A 17,930-nucleotide genomic window follows, 5' to 3' on the forward strand; every position below is an offset into this window, starting at 1 on the left:
GCAACAACTGTGAAGTCCATGCAGCACAGGCACCGACACATCCTAAGGCAGGGACAAATAAAAGAAGTCTAGTTAGCGCTCATCCGTTAGTTGATGGTTGAACTTGGCAGGGAGTTTCTCTGTCCTCTGCCTTGATCGTGCCCACTACAGATGTGTACATGGTGTTAATTATTCTAACTTTTTTGTATTTATATGTTAATGTACTAAGTAAAATACTTAATATGTGTATGAAATTTAAGTAAGAAAGTAATTTACATTGTAACTCATTTTATGTCACTTGGACGTTTAACCAGTAGCATCGCTCCAAGATAGCTAACACATTCACTACCTCGTATGGCGTCATCTGTGTAGGCGTTCTTTGCAGTTTGCAGTCGCCTTGGTCGCGTGTTACTATGGAGAAGGTCGCCTGGCGATGAGCGCGGTACATCCAATTGGAAGTTGCTAATGGGTTTTCCGGTGCCGGCTTGGAGGCGGTGCAGCCGAGTGCTGCAGGTATGGGACTCCTCACTGTCCTGAAGAAGATGAAGCAGAAAGAGCGAGAAGTACGACTGCTTATGCTGTATCCACCCATGTTGTAGATACCCCGTGCATTTTCAGTATGAGGCTCCGAAACTATAGCTTTCAAAATGCACTGCTGAGTAACTAGGTAGAAGCGGTTTTTGTTTCCCATCAAAAGAGCAACGTATGTGCTTTTTGGTATAAAGCGTGTGAAATCGTTTCAGCAATTCTGTGCTTTTCCCACTTATTCTTAAATTTGTAGAAACACCTTGACTGGTCAGAAAATTGGTATTGTTGATTGGAGAGATTCAAATGAATTGTACATCTTTTCATTAGAAATGGCAATTTTTTAACCAACCCGGAGAAGGTGTGCGCATTTATTGAACTGCTTCCTTACCAATGGCAACAACCATTTTGCCTGCATTGCACGTCATCGTCCCAGTTATAACTTTTGTGTGGACCCCACCTCTGCCAGGAGAGAACAAGCGCTGGTCACATGCCGCACCCGGCACACAAAAAAACAAGTGGGGTGGGGGGAGTTTGGCCGAAAGCAGGGACGTGCAGCCTATACCTTGCGGGAGCGAGTGTGATAATTGCTAACAGATGACGCCAAAGCTCACTCCCACAAGGGAATCACCAAACGTGCACGCTTTGCCATTGAAAGCAATGCAATGCGTGCACGTTTTTGGGGAAAAAAGCGGATCGATTCCAAGAGGTTCCCCCTAATCAGCGCATGCGCGCTGCGTAGGCGAGACCTAAAAAATATTTTAACCCCTCTTAATACTAACTATACTTGTTATCGAAATAAAGCTATTGATTGACTAACTATAGTGAGTTTTTATTTTTCTAAAATTCTAAAGGGACTTAACCAAGGCCCTAACAAGTCTTTTAGTAATTTGGAAAAATTTGTTAATTCAAAAATCAGAATTCTAAAAACAATGTAGGAGTTCTGTTGTGTGACAGTTGTTGTCCAAGTCAATCCAACAAATACAAAGTTGTAGATCCCACCGCTGATCCACCAATGTAGGAAGCTGGCTCTGTACATACTATACCAAAGTATGGTATAGTGTGCCAGAGTCCCGTGGATTCCCAAAGGTAGGTAGAGGTAAAAGTAGATCATATCATACTCTCTATTTGTGGTAGTGTGGGAGAGCAGTAAGGCCTTATCAGAGGGTAGTGCTAAGCATTTCTTTTATACCCCAGGCAAGAAATGATTTCACACACTCAAGGACTGAACTCTGACCAATTAGTTTGCATGAAAAATATTATTTAGTTATATTTATTTATTATCTAGGACCAAGCCAGGCCTGGTGCAGGTAAGTATAATACTTTGCAAGCATATGCAGTTTAAATACAGTTTGAATGCAGTGAATTAGTTACAGTAGAATTACTTTGTGTTTGCAGCTAATCAGAATTACTTTGCAATTACTTTTCTTACGCAGCCAGGTATCTCTAGATACGAGGCTGGTGCATTTCCTCGGAGGAAGGAAAAGGGATAATAAGTTTTGCTATATAGTTATAGTTTTGCCGGATTACTCACAATACACATTTAGTCTTGGGTGAAGAAAAAACAGGTTACTGGTCTGTGAGTAGGATTCGGCAAGATGGGCACTCGAGTTGCACCACCAGTAGCACAAAGGCGGCCTGGTGCAGAGTCCAGGGACCACATGTTTGCAAAAGGGCTAAGCACGGTCATGAGTTTGGGGACTGTGGGCAATCAGGCCACCAGGTTAGGAAATAAAAGCTCCTGGGGTTGAGGTCAGCACTTTAGGGCCCAATGGACAACAAGAACTAGACCTCCAGCAGCGCAGAGGCGGCCGGGTGGTGGATGCTGTCTTGGGTGAACGTGCAGAGTCAATCGGGATCCCTCGGAGTCGGCCAGCGGCTGATGAGGCATATGGGGGCATTAGGAGTTGTCGTCCTGTGACCGGAAGCGTTCGGAGATTGAGTCAGTCGGACAGTCGCGGTTGGTTTTGTTGGATCGAATCGGTTACTGGGTCTGTCTGGGGATTGCCTTTGATTGTGGTTGATTTGTGAGCTAGTTGAGGTTCAGGGATCACTGAGATCCAGGCTAGGAATGCTGGGGGGACCTCCTTAGGATAGTGGGTCACTCGAACTCAGGCTCTAGGCACCGGAGTGTTGGTGACTCATGGACTTGGCAGGAGCCAGAGTCGGTTACCTTTGAGCAATTCTGGTGGTCACGGGGGACAAAGTCCTTTTTAGTCGCAACGACAGGGCAAGTTCTCTGTGTTTTGGAGGACCGCTGACTGCAGGACACACCAAGGTTCTGCTGGAGGAGTCTGAGGTTGGGACAGGCTGGTAGGACTGGGGCAAAGCAAGTTGGTGTCCTCCTTTCTTCTCTACACACAGCTATTCCGTCCTTGTTCTTGCTTCTTCTTTTCGGCTCTGGTCTGAGGAGGAAAGGTTCAGGGTTACCCCATAAAACTAAATTTAGGGGTGTTTGCAGGTAGGTACAGGTCGGGACTAATAGGTCCCTTCCTTGGGGTGGGTACACCCCTTTTTATGCCACCCTCCAGTGGGAGGGGGGCATAAGCTTCACTCTGGTTGGCTGGGTCCCCCCATCTGCAAGATGGCAGGGACTGAGACTTATGCTTCACCTCGCCTTCCCCACCTGAGGGGAGGTTTGGCAAAGTAGGGCACACCTCTCCTCCTAACTGGGGTTTCCTGCTGATTTTCCCACCCAAAGTGCTGGTAGCAGCAAATGGCTCAGAAAGGTGGCAAGCCTTTGAAGCTTCCCCTTCGTGGACCCTGCCCATCCTGAGGGAGGAGGTTTGGCACCTCATCCCAGATTGTGCTTTGTTTCAGGACCCCGAGATCGGCAGGCTCTCTACCCAGGGGTCAAGAAACATGTCAGGTGGTGGCAGTTGGCAAGCAGCTACTCAGCCGGGACACTAGAATTAGGTAATTTTTCATGGGGCATCTCTAAGATGTTCTCTGAGTCAATTTCTCATTAAATCCCTCACTGGCATCAGTGTGGGTTTAATATGCTGAGAAGTTTGATACCAAACTTCCCAGTTTTCAGTAAAGTCATTATGGTGCTGTGGAGTTCGTAATGACAACCTCGCTGACCATATACTCTTTATGGCAATACTGCACTTACAATTTCCTAGAATTGATTTAGACACTGTAGGCGTACAGGGCTCATGCATCTGTATCCCCACCACTGGTAAAGTGCACCAAGTTAGAGGGGTGGCTTACCTATGCCAGGGCAATGGATTGTAGTAATGGTACACAGGGCTATGTGGTGTTGAAGATAAGAGGGAAAATGCTCCCTTTGGAACTAGGGCACTCACACACCTAGTGAGCTAGGTGTCATGCTTCATCATATGAGCCTGCCCCACGTCAGGTCGGCGCTGCAATACCCGATGGGCACCCAGTATCGGTCTCTTTAGCAGGGATTTTTTGTTCCTGCCGTTAGGTGCAGTGGGGGTAAGGGGCCTAGTAAGTGTAGATGTGAGAAAAAGTGAATTTAAACAGGTCAGATAGTCCTAGAAGTTATTTTATTCAAGAAGGTAAACTGCCTGATTAAAAATGGAGAGTGGCGAAGAACTAGAGGCTATGTATCTAGCTAAGTATGCCCTGCTCTCAATCGGTCAACATGTTTCGTGCCATGGGTGTCAGGAGAAGCAAGGCACTTCTTCAGGACCAGAAAAAACGCTATCTACACTACGTAGTAAGTGGAAAACTACCTACCATGTTTTCAGGTATTAACCGAGAGGTAAGATGAGAAAAATTGTTTACAAACATTAAAAACACTACCTTTATCTCATAAGTCTGTTCATACAACATCATGGTTACCTATGTATGTGTATATAGGACCAGGTCTCAGAACCGTGCTCCACACCGTGCTCTTAGTGAAGCTACAGGTTAAAAAACTCATGCACAATGGTGTTTAATTTTTTTTGTTGAATATCAGGGTTGTATGTCATCAATGTATAGGATAAAATAACAAATAAGACACCTAATTTCACCATAACTGTCATCTAAGGTTTACTTCAACAGTGTCCGGTGGTTGTAAAAGGACACCAATTTGTGTCCTGTAGGGGTAAGGTAAAGAAAAGAAAAGAGATGCTGAGTAAGACAAAAAACTCCATCTAATGACAACCATTACTGCCCAGTCGACAATAACGTTCAGTAGGCAGTTGACGGAGGGGGAGTGCTGAAGGTCCGGTAAATGCTGACCTCCCCCATGAAGGCCAAAAAGGTCCCCGTGTGTCTCAGGTGATAAGAAGCATCATTACAGCGTCGCATGATTGGCAGAAAGGGTACTGACCGCTGAGTCGTATAGGTAATGATACAACTAAAGCACCAGGTGAGGGGCGACAAGGGGGATGGCCCATGGGTAAGTACAGGGGTTTTGAACCGGTACCACAGCCCACCGTGTCCCGAGAACCCATCTCCAAAGTAGTCCTGGGAGCCCTGGGTTTCACAGTATCATAACGAGAAGCTGTCTACTTACCAGCGCTCATTGAATGCTCCTCTAGCGACCTACCCTGTCGCCGGAACCTGGATGGTAATCTGTGCTGCGGGGTGTACACAGATATACTTCTCTGTGCCGGCGTCGTACGGGTAGTCTCTGGAGTGCGTGAAATATCGCAGGAGTGTGAGTTCTATGCAGGACGTGCTTACGGGGATCAGTGATGAGTGGCAAATAGCGCAGCCATCTTAGCCTGTCAAATACAACTGTTGACGATAATGGCAGGCGCAGAATGTCAGTGGTTCCACATGTTGGCCAATCATAAACAAAGCCTCAAAAATACTACATTACTGCAGATGGATACAAAAATTTAACAAGGTCTCTAACAATTATTTCTGTGGAGAATAACAAAAACATGATTGGGGTCAAATCTAACCCATTAGTAGTCATGCTGATGATAGGCAGTACGGGTTTTGATAACAACTGCTGACAACCGGATGGAAAAACTTTGTAACGGCTGCTGTAGAAGTCATCAGAAGACGTATAGAGCAAGGTTAATCGACATAGCTCGAAGAGCGGTGCCTGGGTGGTGGCCATTATAGAGTATGTGATTAGTTGCATTGCATGCTCAATGTATGTGTAATAACAATATCGTGATGGATGGTAGTACAGATTGATATTGAAAGAAGAGAGGCATTGTAGTACAACCACTCAAGAAGTCATGGTACATGCATAATACATCGATAATGGTCTATTGTAAGTGCATGATACCAATTGACACACACCAGGCTGGAAGGTCTACACTATAGGGTACAATCTAGGTGAGTGAACCCCATGAGATGTCATCATTGAGTTCTTCTCGATTTGTTGATAGTCTATGGACCCATCTCTGCTCAATCCTAAACCGAGTTGACTGAGATATCTGTGTGTGTGCTTCCGGAACCACCTACCGGAGGGTTTCAGGGGGGTGGTTGGCATCTTTGAAGTGTGTATATAGTCTAGTGGTGACCCTTTGGCAACGTATGTTACTTTTATGCTCTGTTATACGGGTTTTGACCATTTGCATGGTCATACCTATATATTTCAAGCCACAGGGGCAGGTGATCATGTAGATGCATTGTGTGGTGTTGCAGTTAGTATGTCTGGTTTGAATGTTGCAGAGAGAGCAATCTCTTTAACAACACATGTCAGTTTACATACAGCACACGAGCCACAAGGGTGGTGTTCTGTTACTGGTGGGAGTTCCCACAAGGTTCTTTGGGCAGTTGATTTAGCTGGTATAGGTCTTGTGTGTATCAAGATGTCCTCGAGATTGCGGGTCCTCTTATATGCAAACCTAGGCCTAGGAATGCACAGGTCACCTGTACCCAAAATCGCCCAGTGTTTTAGAATTATTTTTTTGATACGGGCTGTGCACTACAGGTCGATTTCTTTCATTTGGGTCGGGACGGAGTTGGACGTATTTGTTACTCGTGGTAAGATGATGAGTTTGAGTTGAGTTTGAGTTTAAGGGTTTTATAGAGCGCTCATACACCAAGCGGTTTCTTGGCGCTAGATGACTACTACTACTCAGGGGGCAGGAAAGTATGGGAAAGTGATCGTTCAAGAGGGAAAGGCTTGGGTAAAGAGAAAGGTCTAGAGGCCCCTGCGGAACAGAGGGTACTGGGAGCAGGTTCTCAAGTAGATTGGAAGGGAGTTCCAAAAAGCTGGAGCCGTGGTCGAAAATTTGGAGCCCCCCCACTTCTTCCGTTTGAAACGAGGGACCACGAGGAGATGATGGGAGGAAGAGCGGAGTTCTCTCGATGGAATATAGTCTTGAATGGCTGTGTTAATAAAAGAAGCGGCAGAGCCTGTCCGGGCTTTGAAGATGGTACATGCAAGCTTGAATAAGGTGCGCTGCCGGACAGGGAGCCAGTGCAGGGAGACCAGGAGGGGAGTAACGTGGTGTGATTTTGGTAAATTAAAAACCAGCCGAGCGGCTTGGTTTTGGACCAATTGAAGACGCCTCATGAGGTATTCAGGCATGCCGTGGAAAAGGGCATTGCCGTAATCTAGGCGAGATATTACCATGGCCAGAAGTATTAGCTTAAGCGCATCAGTGGAAAAGAATCGTGAGACTTTACGAATTGTCCTGAGGGAGAGGAAGGCTGAGGATACAACGGCAGAAACTTGAGAGTGTAGGGAGAGTTGATTGTTAATTTTAAACCCAAGAGTTTTGACAGAAGGGACAGGAATGGGTGGGGAGCCTAAGGAAGAGGGCCAAAAGGAAGAGGACCAGGGACTGGCGCAACCACCTGTCAACACCAATTCCGTTTTATCGGGATTGAGTTTCAGGTGGTTGAAGTTCATCCAGTCCTGGATAAAAGTCATGATGAACTGAAAATTGGATATTGACTCGGGGGAGGAAGAAAGGGAAAAGATGAGCTGGAGATCGTCTGCGTAATTGTACACAGAGACCTCCAGCTGCTGTAAAGCAAAAATGAGGGGGGCAATGTAAAGATTAAATAAAAGGGGAGACAAAGAGGATCCTTGGGGGACCCCGCACTGGATGGGCCGAAAATCAGCTGAGTAATCACCCAGACGAACCGCCTGAGCCCGACCACTCAAGAAGGAGGATAGCCATAACAAGGCCGTCCCTCCGATTCCCGCCGCCTCGACACGTGAGAGTAAGATGGTATGGTCCACCGTGTCGAATGCGGCGGAAAGATCCAAAAGGACCAGGGCCTGTGGTTGATTAGTATCCATTCCCTGTCGTAGGTCATCCAGGACAGATATAATTACAGACTCAGTTGAATGAGCTGGGCGGAAACCGGCCTGTCTCGGAGCCAAGACACTATTTCTTTCCACAAACTCACTCAAGGTTTTGACTACATGACGTTCCAGTACCTTTGCCAAGAAAGGTAGAAGAGAGATGGGGCGGTAGTTGGCTGGATCCGAAGGGTCCGCCCCAGGTTTTTTTAAGATCGGAACGATCACTGCCGATTTGAGTACAGGAGTAACAAAACCCTGGGACAGCGAGCTGTTAAGAAACGTAAGGGGCGGTGAGGGGCAGTGAGAGTAGATCTGCTTCAGAATATGAGCAGGGCAGGGGTCCAACGGGGAGCCAGATTTAACCTGCGGAAGAATTGAGAAGAGTGAGTCATTCGTGAGGGGAGGAATTGAGTCAAGACGTGCTGTAGATGGAGGACAGCAAGGGTCAGAGAAGGCCGGGGAAGGGGGGGGGGATCTTAGCTTTACTAATTTTGTCGAGGAAGAAGGAGTTGAGGGAATCGCATAGTGGTTGTGATGGGGAAGGTTTGAGTGAGGCTCTATCGGAATAAGCGAGATCTTGAACGATGGAGAATATTTCTCTTGGCCGGTTCTCCGCAAGCTGGATTTTGGATGAAAAGTAAGTTTTTTTGGTTTCCAGTATGGATTTCTTGTATTGTACTAGAAGGGCAGTGTAGCGGGTTTTAACAACAGGACAGTAGTTCCGCCTCCACTGGTGTTCCGCTTGGCGGAGATGAAGTTTTTGGGTCTTCAGATCGTCAGAAAACCATCGGTTAGCATCTTTAGGGCGTTTAGACGAGATGCGCTTTAGAGGGGCGATGGTATCGCAGCCAGCCCGCAGCCAGCTGCTGATGGCTTCTGCTTGTCCAGAAGAGGGCAGCCCGGTAAGGTCGGGGCTGGAAGAAAGGAGGATGGTAGATAAAGCCTCGACATCAACGCGGTTCCATGATCGCGCCCAGATGTTTCTCGCAGGAGTGGACTTGGGTAAAGAGAGGAGGGATAGAGAAAAAGTGATCAGAGAATGATCTGACCAAAGACACGGTGAAATAGAAAGTGAGGTGACCGGGCACTCACGGTGCCAGATTTGGTCAAGGATGTGTCCCCACCTATGCGTGGGGGCATTGACAACTGAAGTGAAGTTGAACGACTGAAGGGAATCTGAGAACTCTTTGGAAGTTGCGCATTCCGCAGGGTCAGAGGGCCAGAAGTTAAAGTCTCCCAAGACTATAATGGAAGAGTGGTTGACTACCAGAGTCGCCATAAGGTCTTGGAAGTTGGGGAGAAACGTTTGAGAGGGGGACGGAGGTCGGTAAATAAGGACGCACGTGAGTGGGGGAGTGAGAGAAAGTGAGCGGGCAACTAGACAGTCTGATGTTCCCAGGGAAGGGGAGACTAGGGTTTGAAACGGGAATTCTTTGCGGGCGATCAGGGCAACCCCACCACCAGGCCTACCGGAAGAACGGTCGGCTCGGATAGCATAGTAAGATGGGGGGAGTGTTGCCAGCAGGGAGGGGAGAGAGCTGTCCGAAAACCAAGTCTCAGTGAGGAATAGTAGGTCAGGTTTGTGTGATTCGAGTAGGGTGAAGAGATCGAGCTGATGTTTGACTGCTGATCTAGTATTGAGATACATAGCAGTTACGACTGTGGGGGGGGGGGCCAGTTAGAGGCAGGGTTGAGGGGTGGTTAGTCGAAGACGAGGACACAGTATTGGTGTGACCTTGGTTATGAGAAGTCAATAGTCCAAGACTGGTGGTTCGGGCTATGGTAGCAGCCGGTAGTGGCCACTTGCCTTGAAGATCGGTCAGTTGCAGGCGGGAGTATTGAATAGGGGAGGCAGAGTGACTGGCCTCTGGCCTCAGTCGGTCGCGGACGGGCGCAGACGGGCTTTCCCCTGGCGCACCTTCAGCGCGCAAACGGCGCGCCCGCTGCGCTCGTCCGCTGCGCTTCCGGGGGAAGCACATTTGTAATGGGGGATGAGGCGGTGGGTGTGGCCTCCGAAAGGGGCGTGGCCTGAAGCTCGAGCGTGGCGCTGAAACAGCGTCCCACGCCTGCAAGTGGCAAGTGAATCGTCCCGTAAACAGAGCCAAGTGACTGGGGGTGAGTGAAGTTTAAAATACAACAAACAATTTTATCACTTTTTAAAAACGAAGCAGTCTCCCGGCTTTCTGCCTCAGGAGCAGCGTGTAGTCAAGTGAAGGCGCTAGCAATCAGCGTCACACTTATACTGGAGGGCGGTGGGCGTGGCCTCCGAAGGGGGCTTGGCCTGAAGCTCGAGCGTGGAGCTGAAACAGCGTCCCACGCCTGCAAGTGGCAAGTAAATCGTCCCGTAAACAGAGCCAAGTGACTGGGGGTAAGTGAAGTTTAAAATACAACAAACAATTTTATCACTTTTTAAAAACGAAGCAGTCTCCCGGCTTTCCGCCTCAGGAGCAGCGTGTGTAGTCAAGTGAAGGCGCTAGCAATCAGCGTCACACTTATGCTGGAGGGCGGTGGGCGTGGCCTCCGAAGGGGGCGTGGCCTGAAGCTCGAGCGTGGTGCTGAAACAGCGTCCCACGCCTGCAAGTGGCAAGTGAATCGTCCCGTAAACAGAGCCAAGTGACTGGGGGTGAGTGAAGTTTAAAATACAACAAACAATTTTATCACTTTTTAAAAACAAAGCAGTCTCCCGGCTTTCCGCCTCAGGAGCAGCGTGTAGTCAAGTGAAGGCGCTAGCAATCAGCGTCACACTTATACTGGAGGGCGGTGGGCGTGGCCTCCGAAGGGGGCGTGGCCTGAAGCTCGAGCGTGGAGCTGAAACAGCGTCCCACGCCTGCAAGTGGCAAGTAAATCGTCCCGTAAACAGAGCCAAGTGACTGGGGGTAAGTGAAGTTTAAAATACAACAAACAATTTTATCACTTTGATGGAGTGAAGAAGAATGTTATCAACTTCAGGAAACCCAACATGATTATGATTCTAAGAGGCATACTCAGATCTGTGGAGTGGCAAGAGGTGCGTTGATTTGGGAAATGCTGCTAAGTGATTGCGCTGGCTGAAATGTGAAACTCCTCTATTCTGTGGTTGTGGTCGGGGGCCTGTTGTTATAACTGAAGGCAAATAAGTTATGTCATATCACATAATGCACTATTTCAGCAAAATGTCAGAGACCAGACCAGTCAATTTAGTTCAAAACAAATATACACAAAAAATTACTCGAATAATATTTTTTTTCTTGTTCATCAACAGCAGTACATATAGATCGATCTCTTTCATTTGGGTCAGAATGAAGTTTGACTGATTTGTTACTCAGAGTCAGAATGATGAAAGGACTCAGGGCAGGACTACCTCATCAGCCAGAAGATGGAAGTTATCGACTTCAGGGAAACCAAAATGATGATGACTCATAGAGTCCTACTCAGCTCTGTGGACTGGAGAGAGGTGCGTTGATCTGGGAAATGCTGCTGAGTGTGAGCTGTCTCAAATATGAAAGTCCTTTATTATGTGATTGAGGTTTGGGGGGCCTGTTGTTTTAACTGGAAACAGACATGTGATATCACAGCATCCTATGATGCATACATTCAGATAAATGTTATGATTGAAGCTGTGGTATTAATCAGCCCAGTGCATGCAGCTCATTGTTCATGATTTTTTTTTTCTTCGCTTCAGCCCCTTTTCTCCTTTTTCCTCCCTTTTCCCTTCTTTGCCGGTCCTCCCGCTGGTGCTCCTGTCGCCCCTCCCGCTCTGGCGTTTTTCCCACTCCTGCCTCCCAGCTGTCCAGCCCGCCTGACCTCTACTTAATGGATGCCACTGCATGGCCACACAGTGGCCATGCGCAGCGGCTGTGCAGCCGGCATGCCAAAGGCACGCCAAAGACAAGCCTGTCTGTGCCAGTCAATGTCCCGACCACGACAATTACCTGAACCCCTGGTCCTCCGGCCCTCCAGTGCTACAGCTCTCCACAAACTCAAAGCCGGCAAGAGCTACAACTGCAAGCTTTCCTCACCTCTCAAAACCCACGAACCATTCACCTGCCATCACTGCGCCCACTCCTTCACCTTCGCCGAGACCCAGGACCCTTCACCTCCCTCCAGCAACAACTCCATCGCACCCCAAACCCTGAGATGCATCTCCCTCAATGTCCGCTCCCTCCACAGAAATCTGGTACCTCCTTGACAGCACCGCCCAGGACATCGCCTTCCTCACCCAAACCTGGACAAACGCAACCTCCGGACCAGACATCTCGATCGCCATCCCCGAAGGATACAAGTTGATCTGGAAGGATTGCCCCAGAGGAGGCATCGCCATCACCCACAAGGCCAATCTCCAGCTTAGCACCTATTCGGAAAGGCCCACAGACCTGAGGGAACACCTCCATTTTAAGATCCAGACCAACCTGTCCTCCACCCTCCGAGGCACCCTCATCTACAGACCACCCGGACCCCGCACTCCCTTTAACGACTCCAGCACCGATATCATCACGCCGCATACCATCACCTCCACCGATTTCACACTGCTAGGAGACCTCAACTTCCACCTCGACAACCGCCAGGACCCTAACTCCCCCTTTCTCCTGGACAACCTCCACACCATAGGACTCAAGCAGATAGTACACGAACCAACGCACACAGCTGGGTACATCCTCGATCCCGTTTTCACAGCAGCAAACTCCATCACCTTCAGCCACACCTCCGAACTCCCATGGACTGACCACCGCTGTGTCCACTTCACCATTCAAATCCAACATTCCCCGCAGATGCCCACTTCAGCTTCAGTGCAGGAATTGAAACAAGATCTCTGATGACCAGCTCATCGCCGCCCTTGCCAGCTCTGCTCCCACCACCACAGGCGATGACCCCACCACCGCCACCCGCAATCTAGACAACTGGATCCCCGACTGTGCCAAAACCATGCCCCCCCTCAAGAAAGCCTCCAAGCCCCAGGCCAAGAAAGCCAGTTGGTTTTTCACCAAACTCCGAGACTCCAGACACACCTGCAGACGACTCGAAAAACTGTGGAGTAACTCCAAAACCCCAACAAACCTCAACAACTTCAAAACAGCTACCGATGACCACCACAAGTTCATAAGACTCTCCAGGATGAAAGCACTTCAGGACTGAATCTCTACCAACGCACACAATAGTAAGGAACTCTTCGGCACCATCGAAGAGTTTGCCCAACCCAACAGCGAGTCCACAGACATAACACCCTCCCAGGACCTCTGTGACAGACTCAGCGCTTTCTTCCATCACAAAATCAAGACCATCTATGATAACTTCGACAACAACAACCCCCACGAGGAACCCCTTCCCAACGCTCCCAGCAGCATACAGCCAACACTAGACAGTGGAGCACACAGACTCAACATCACATCGTACACAGATGACACCCAACACATCCTCTCGCTATCCAATTAACCCAATATCACAAAAGGCAACTTTCAAGACAGAATGGAAGCCATCGCCAGATGGATGAAGAACAGCTGCCTTCAACTCAACACGGACAAAACCGAGGTACTCATCATGGGCCCACATCCCGATGCCTGGTGCCCCCCCCCACTATGGACCACGTACACAACCTCAGAATCATCCTGGACTCCGAACTCAAAATGGACCACCAGACAAACGCCATCACCTCCTCCTGCTACCACACCCTCCGCCTCCTCCATACGTCCTTCAAGTGGACACAGAAAAACTGTCACACATGCCCTCATCAGTAGCAGACTGGACTACGGCAACGATCTCTATGCCGGGATCAACAAGAACCACACTGCAAACTCCAGAACATCCAGAACACCACCGCCAGACTATTCCTCTACCCACCGCGCCACAGCCACATCAGCCAACACCTACGGACCCTACACTGGCTTCTCGTCAAGAAGAGAATCACCTTCAAGCCTCTCACCCATGCACCCACGCACACAAGGCCCTCCACAACACTGGACCCACCAAGCTGAACCAACGCCTCGCGTTCCACAGACACCAGGGCTCTCTCTGCTCGGCCCAGGTCTCCCTCGCAACGGTTCCTTGGATCAAGAAAAGCAGAACAGGAGGGCGCTCCTTCTCCCTCCTAGTGGCCAAGGCATGTAACTCCCTACCTCTCCACCTCTGACAGACTGCATCCCTCTATAATTTCCTAAAGGACCTCAAGACCTGGCTCTTCGATGGAACTCAGTGATTCTCCAGGTGCTGCAGAAACCCACCCCCCTCCCCCTTTCCTTAAGCGCATTGAGACCCGGTCTGGGTGAGTAGCTTGCGCTTTATAAACCCCTGATTGTTCATTGTTGTTGATGGGTTGTAAAATTGCTCTCACTTTTCAGTTATTGCTCATGAGTCATAAATTGAACGATTGCAGCAGCCTATGCTCTTGCTATGCCTCTTAGTCTTGGTACTATCCTCATGAAGCTTACCTCTATCCTTCTCGTTGACTCTATGCTATCATTTCTGTTTTACAATCTGCAGGCCTCAGTCAGTCTTCTCCTGCAAGAAAGGTAAAAGCTCCATAATACTTATGCTTATGTTACCGGACCTGTTCAGCCAGACACCAAAGAGTGATAAGCATTCTGAGAAGAATGTAGATGCATCACCCAATTTGGCAATACAGTATAATTTGTTATTTAACAATCAAAATTTTTAGAACTGTGTGGGTTCACTTCACTCTATAATTTGGATTTTTCGAACATAGACAGAATATGTAGAGATATAATAATAACCTGGATTTCTGGGACTGAAGGACTGTTTGCAATGCATTTAACTGAACATATTCGAACATTTCTAGCGATGAGGAACCATCAACAAGTAAAGGGAACCCACAGTCACACTATCGCCAGGGACCTCAACCTTTTTTAGGCCGAGGCAGCACAGGCTCGAGAGGGAGAAACAGAGGTTGCCATTGGTACAATCGGAACCCTAATCAGACATAATACCAGGGGGAGATAACTTCCAGGAGGAACACCTATCGCTGATAACAAATATAGTGAGTCCAATCTACAATCTTACCAAATTCGATCTGAGTACTTTTGAAATCCAGGTACTTAATAAAGGATTGTCCTTTATACCGACCACTAAGCCTGATATAAGTCGCACCAAACTAGAAATGATGAATTTTTTTCGAAAAATGAGACTGAAAGCTTTCTTTGCCAATAAGCCTTGGAACCCAGAAAAAAACTATTCCGGTCTAAAGGACCCTTCAACCTTTTTTCCTCCCATGAGTGCCATGCCGATAGAATTGGTCATGTTTGAGACCAATGTCTTGAAAGAACTTGATGCTTTGGAAAATAAAAAGACTTTCACTCATTGGAACATCAATAAAGAACAACAAAATGCGCTGAAATGATCATCAAGCCAGACGATATAGGCGGGGGAATTGTTTTGATGGAACAGACTAAATATGAAGTTGAAATCTATCGCCAGCTGTCTAATGTAGATCATTACCGAAAATTAAATCAAGACCTTACAACAACTGTTGGAGAAAAACTGACATCATTAATCCAAATAGGTGAAGAAAATGGATGGTTATCATCAAAGGAAGCAAAATTCCTGTTCAATCCACACCCAAGAACACCGATGATATACATCCTTCCTAAAATCCATAAGGATGCTAACAATCCTCCTGGCCGCCCGATAATTTCGGGTGTCAACTCTCTGCCGGAAAGACCAGCTAAATACATTGATGTTTTTCTGAAGCCCTTGGCTAGCTCTACCACCAGTTACATTAAAGATACTATGCAAGCCATTAACTTGTTGGAAGGACAACCCTTTGATCAAGAGAATGAGATTCTAGTTACCTTAGACATCATGAGCTTATACACAAACTTACCACAAGACGAGGGGCTAAAAGCAATGGAGTTCTTTTTGGACCAACGACAAAGGCCTCATGCGGTACCCACATCTTTTCTGATAGACCTGGGCACGTTGTGCTCAAAATGCAATTCGTTTGAATTCAACAAAGAGCAATATTTGCAGATTAAAGGCTCAGTGATGGTCTGTCCATTTGCCCCCGAGATGGCCATTATGTTTATGGCCCTCTATGAAGAACGCTGGATTTACCATAACAACCGCTTTGACGGCCATATAAAAATTTGGCAAAGATACATTGATGATGTATTCATGTTGTGGAAGGGACCGATGCAAAAACTAGAAGATTTTAGATCCTGGCTAAATCAGAGGAATCCCAATATCCAGTTCACCTTCCATTCTAGCAACCAAGAAATTAATTTCTTGGATTTGATGATAAAGCATGAAAACGGAAAGATTTTTTCCACGCTTTTTACGAAACCGAATGATCGTAATACGTTATTACACTTCTCTAGCTTTCATCAAAGAAACTTGAAAGGTAACCTCCCATTTAGCCAGTTTTTGAGAATACGCCGAAACTGCTCTCGGAGAGAGGACTATTTTGTTAATGCAAACATTCTCTTAGAAAAATTGGTTCAACGTCACTACCCAAGAAGACTAACTAAAAGGGCAATGAAGAGGGCTTGGTGTACCCCTAGGGAATCCTTATTAACATCTAAAGACAAGTCTACAGAAATGCCATTAGTTTGTGTAACTACCTTCTCTGGATCCACCAATGAAGTCAAAAAGATTGTTAAGCGTAACTGGCAATATGTTAAAGGGTTAGACCCATTTGGGGCACTCCCCATTTTTGCATTGAAGAAAAACCGGAGTATTAGAGACCATTTGGTCCAGGCAAACACACGTCACTAAATCCCCTCCCACTATACAATCGATGTTGTCGTTACCTCCGGTTCAAGGTCACCACCGGTGTGGTAATTGTACATCTTGTGACAGCACTATCGAAGGTAGTCAATTTGAATACAGAAATAGAACCATCCAACATTTTGAGTTCACCAATTGCAACACCCCTAATGTGGTGTATTGTGTAGTGTGCCCTTGTTCTTTAGTCTATGTGGGCAAGACAACTCAACAGATTAGAACACGCATTACCCAAAATAGATCACGCATTAAATGTGGAATTTTGACAGCTCCTTTGGTGAAACATTGCATTGAAAAAAATCATGACCCAAGAAATGAAATGGACAGTTTTAAAACAGATCAAAGGTGCAATGATTGACACTCTTCTAGCCAATTATGAACCCAAATATATATTGAAATTGGCTACTACTGATTTTGGATTAAATGAGCTATCTGAAATCATGCATTGTATCTAAATATTGAACATTGTATTGAAAAATCATATGGCTGGTTACATTTGTGCGTCCTTTTTTATTCTTTTCCTGTATTCGATTAAGTACTAACTATTTTACAGGCGCATAGAATACATAAAAGAATGCTTTTTTGTATAACAACTGCTGTGTAGATCCACTCCAGTACTCGATAAAGCTTTGGTTCACACTTCCTCTAGAAAAAAGAGATTCAGTAATTCTGTAGCTAGATGGCGCTGCTCCCTGCTTAGGTATCTCCCCACTCGCAGGAAGCCAGGCACTTAAACAAAATCCTATAATGCACCGCGAACTAGGGACCCGGAAATGACCGTCCAATAAAAGCGGTTAAACCGTTTGACAAAAGCGTTTACATCGACCGAGCGCTCTCAAACTCGGCGAAAGTGCTGTGTGCGCTAGATGAAGAAATTCAGTGACTACATCCACCAATTTACGAAGAACGTGCCGGCATTCAGGCAATGTGAGTAGTATATGTCTACTTTAAAGCACGCCATCACTAACTCGATGTATGCCACTACATAGCACTTTTTATTTGTGTGGCCCCAAGAACCAGTCCAGCTCGCTGGGTTCATTCAAAATAGACGGTGGCATGCTTTATGATGTACACGCTGATACTTCGGCAATGCGAGTACCCCACGCTCATTTTGAAACGTGTTAGCACAAGCCTAGATATGCCATTTTCAGACCATCATTCATGCGTCGTACAGCAAACGCCCAGTATGCTTGGTCGTGTAACATACGGTATCTATATGTACAGATAAATTGGGAACACGTTCCTCCAGAAGCTACGATCTGTATGCTAAATGTTATCGAATAATTTATACTGCTTGAATATATATGTCTTCTAAGATGCTTCAAAGGCCATGTTTAGGCTCAGGTTAACCACTTCTATTTCTAAACTGAAACATGCGCGCATCAGTATTGAATGTACATTTTCTGCGTCCCCGAACAATATTGCATAAAAAACAAATGTTGTCACTTTGTCTCTAGCCATAACAAAAATATAGATCAGTTTGATACATGCCCTGTAGGCCCTGTCCAATTTCAGGTTTTTTCGTTTACATACC

This window comes from Triturus cristatus, chromosome 3_2, assembly GCF_964204655.1.
Source record: "Triturus cristatus chromosome 3_2, aTriCri1.1, whole genome shotgun sequence".
Classification (NCBI taxonomy): domain Eukaryota; kingdom Metazoa; phylum Chordata; class Amphibia; order Caudata; family Salamandridae; genus Triturus; species Triturus cristatus.